This window comes from Cynoglossus semilaevis, chromosome 8 (genome assembly GCF_000523025.1).
Source record: "Cynoglossus semilaevis isolate Cse_v1.0 chromosome 8, Cse_v1.0, whole genome shotgun sequence".
In the NCBI taxonomy this organism is placed as follows: Eukaryota; Metazoa; Chordata; class Actinopteri; order Pleuronectiformes; family Cynoglossidae; genus Cynoglossus; species Cynoglossus semilaevis.
This window is the reverse complement of record NC_024314.1, coordinates 1,687,395-1,691,553: the sequence shown is the minus strand read 5'-3', so window position 1 is coordinate 1,691,553 and position 4,159 is coordinate 1,687,395. Positions and strand designations below refer to the sequence as shown.

General features: G+C 36.0%; 1 long non-coding RNA gene across 1 annotated transcript; it reads left to right on the top strand.

Annotated features, from left to right (window-relative positions):
* Positions 1-2,919: 2,919 nt before the first annotated feature.
* On the top strand, positions 2,920-4,153 carry LOC103381483 (uncharacterized). Its single transcript, XR_521803.3, has 3 exons — positions 2,920-3,177; positions 3,266-3,330; positions 3,420-4,153. It is a non-coding gene; the product is annotated as an uncharacterized LOC103381483 (long non-coding RNA).
* Positions 4,154-4,159: the final 6 nt, after the last annotated feature.

The window sequence follows — 4,159 nt, the reverse complement described above, 5'->3', positions numbered from 1 at the left end:
ATGCCATAGAAGCATTTTTAATGAAGAGCAGATTGACTAGAGCAGATTAATTGTGGGTAATGGTATCAGAACCATGTGAATTAAATCAAATCAATTTAGGAAATTGGTCGCAATACCAGCCCTGAAGTGTCAGGAATTAAAAAAAAAACTTTTTCCATTTTTTTAAACTTTATTATTTTTTATTTATTATTAAAATAATACTGATTACTTACACGGTGCCAAATCTTAGAGGATACACATGTATTCTTGGATTACTTTGTGGTTTTTGCATTTTTCCAAGAAAGTCACATTATATATGTATACATATCATCATAAAATATAAAGTTTTTTAGTATGGCACAATGACGATGATTTGAGGCCCTTTCAGATCAAATAGTTTTGGCACATCTAAACCACACTACCTCACTCTAAGCAATAATGGCCTGTTTTATTGTATTATCTTATTTTGTTATAAACGCCATTGGCTTTTCATTTGTCTTTTTTTTATATTTTAATTAACTGTTTTTATTATTTTTTGCCTGCTTGCACCTTGGTTCTGAGAGAACTGTAATTTAATTTTATATATATGTATGGTATATTCCAATAAAGTTGATTTGCTTTCACATTTTAAGGTATAAACTTGTATTTTAAAATAGTTTTTTTCTTTACAAAATATTTTGTGTTGTTTTAATTTTTTTTGGATTTGTTTTGGGGGGCAGTTTTTTATTTTTTATTTTTCAATTTTACTGCTTTGCATGAGGTCATATTTCATGTTTTATTCATAAACAACATAGTATAACGTGTTTTTGCCCAATTTTTGAAAATTATGTGGTTAATTGGAAATTAAACATAAATGTCACTTTGATAATTTCTAACATTTTAACATTGAAAGAATGATTTATGAGAAAGTGGATTTTTTGTAATTTTTTATTTAGGTTTATCATTTATCATACAGTTACATGGATAAATAATAGCACCAAAGTGAAAGCAATAATACACAAACAGCCTTTAAACAGAGAAGAGTGTTAACTTTTCTATTTCTTGTATTTCATCTACCATTGTCAGCCACACTTTATAACTGCTTTAAAATTGAGCCAGTTCTTAGTAATGGCCTCTTTGAAAAATGCATTTTTTCATTTCATTTTTTTAATTTTGAAAAAATATTTTTAATACTGCACTCCTGTTACGGTGGAGCGTCATCTTCTATAAAAAACCTCTTTAATAAAATATATAAATATGTATGTATACAGTTTTTTCTTTTATTTCAAGTGAACATATTTGCATTGACATAACCAGAGCAAACCAACGTTTCATGAGGGACTCTGTTCTAGTGTTCCGACAGTGGGTGAGCCAATCAACACTGAAGCATGGCAGTGGTACTACAGTGAGGTCGGGGACAAGCGTTGTCCTGTGGTGGATACCGGGTGGCAAACAGGTAAATGGGAACACACTGATGTTACTCTTAAACAATTCAAAAGTCACGTTACATGTTTTTTATATCACACACTTGAGATTGTTCTGGAAAACAAAAAATGTAACTGAGAATAATTGAACACCACTGCATTGTGGATTCATCTTAGGACATCTCAGGAGAAATCAGTGGTACAGTTGAAATGAACTGACAGTTATGGGTTTGTGTTACTTTTTAATGTTGACAGATTGCAGTCCAATAAAGTGACTTGACTGCTTGAACAAAAGTTTGCTTAGTTCAAAGCTGACAGTGTGAGGCTGTTAAAGGCTCTACGTCAGCCACCCAGATAGAGTGGAGTAAAAATGAAATTATTATTTAATGTTTGTTTTGGAATCCATGACGTGGACTGCCTGTTGACGATCACTGCTGCACGTAGTGTGTAAATGACACAATGTGTGCAATGTGTATCCTAGTAGATCAACAGTGACCTTGAACCTTGCAATTGTGTGTGTGTTGTAGGTGCTTATGGGAGGTGAGCAGGAGGCCATGGAAGTGACCACAGCTTCCACCAGGATCGGCAAGTTTGAGACCAGGTGAGTTGAAGTGCACCTCACTTTATCTCAGGATTAAAAATTCTATGATGAATCTAACATTTAAATGTAACAGTTAAATGTAACAGAACCTGCACATGTTTCCTCCTCCTACTCATCGGCTCAAGCATTCAACAGGCATCGGGAGTGGAGAATGAAAACGGCAGCTCTGAAGGATAAGGAGCAAAGGGAAGAGGGGACCAACCAAAAAACAGGCATCAAAAAGACAATTACACCTACATCTGTAAGCTGCACGGAAAAAGTAAAACCAAAGTTCCTGGCCATATGCAGCACAGAGGCAAATGGTTCTGTCCAGCACCTAGACAGACTTTGGTTGAATGGAAGGACTTTCTGTAATCCTTCATATTTGTAAATTCACTTGGCAGCATGTTTTGGGGCAGATAATTTTTTGCATTTTTCGTGATACTAAGACTATAGTCTTGCTTGCTGCCAGTTGCGCCTTTTTCCCTTTAGCAGCAAAAGGAGTTTTCTGCAGCAATCATATTTCTCGACAGTAAAAGTAATGAAGCTGCAGACAAAAGAAGTCAGTTCCCAAAACTAAAATGTATCCTTGGTATTGTCACAGATAGACACAAACAATGTGTTGCTGCTTTGTTTCTTGGCCATTTTTTGTAACATTTAATGCGATCAGTATTTGCACCATAATTCAGTACATTTATTGTCAGATCACTTTTGCTGGACATTGTAATGACTATGTGTAACTTGATTGCTATTGTCATTAACAGAATTTTTTTTTACTTATGTTTTTAGTTCTTTTTTTGTACTTAATATATAGTTTTAGCTTTTTTAGTTCATTTTTTAACTTAGTTATGTAGTTTAATCTTTGTGTAACTTGATTGCTGCGCTACTGTCATTAACAGATTTTTTTTTAGTTATTTTTTTATACTTAGTATATTTTTATTTAGCTTGGTGACGCGTCGGTATCCCGCGGGGCGTCCGTACGCTGCTGACCCGCGGAATGGGGAAGCCGGTTAGCGTGCTAAACAGTAGCCTGTTAGAGCCGCACGGTTTGCACATTCCTAAGTAATTCTGACTGCACGTATCGCTTCAGTCAGTGTGTTAAGTACATCTTTTCAGGAATAGCAGCAGACCGGAGGACTCCACGACGCCAAGAAGTCCGAAGCATCTGGTTTTTGTTACGTGAACACCATCGTCTTGGTCATTTGAGTTGCTCAAGTAAGAATAGAACCATGTCAAGTTTTTTTTTGTCACCGGAAATGAAACTTTTGGACAGCATTTACCGAGTATTAAGAAATGTTTACAGGACATCGGCGGCTGGAAAGAGCAAATACTACGCAGTGAATTACCCACGAAGCCAGCTTTAAACCGGTAAGAGTTTTACTGTGAGTGCAATTAAGTTAGTATTCACAGCTTCTGTGGACATCTTTTTTTTAAATAAATGTGCGTCTTGGTTTTAGATCATGGCCAAAGTAATGGAGATGTACCAGCCGAGCGCAGTGGTCCTTCAGTGTGGAGCTGATTCAACATCACTTTTAAAAGGTATGAAAAGAAATGGATTTAATCTTTTCACAACTATTGACTAAAGAGTTAGTGGCACATCAACTGGACCAATCCAGTACAGACAAGTTTGACTACAGACAGAACAAGTAGAGTTATTGCATTTACTTCATTTGAATTTGCAGAAGATTAGGAGAAGGAGGGAGAGGAGATTGGGGTGAGGACTTTGAAGTATGTGCTAGATGTACAGCTGTTTTGACTTTATTCCAAAAAAAACAAAACAAAAAAACTTTTTTTTGCTACTTGACTTGTTTCATGTAGCCATTGTTGAATGTGGAATTCTTTAGAGTACTAAGTAGTGGCACAAGGCAAATGAGTGGTTTGCTTCTGTTGATAGTGGTTAATTGAAGCATTTTGTAACATGCTAGTGCTAAACACTTTGAACATGGTGTAGTCATCTGAGAGCATTTGTATGGAATGTTGTCTTTATTTCATCTTGTTTCAAGCCAAAAGAAGAGGTTAAACCAAGTTGTTCCACTCCTGATGATGCCCGGTGATGGTTGAAACATGGCGCTGTGTGAAGATACAGGGGAAAAGAAGGTTTTGCTCTTATTACGACGGTACGTATTTCCATCTCTGGTTCTCTTCACTTTGGCGATTAACGCGTCAGTATTCCGCAGAGCGTCCATACGCTGCTGAA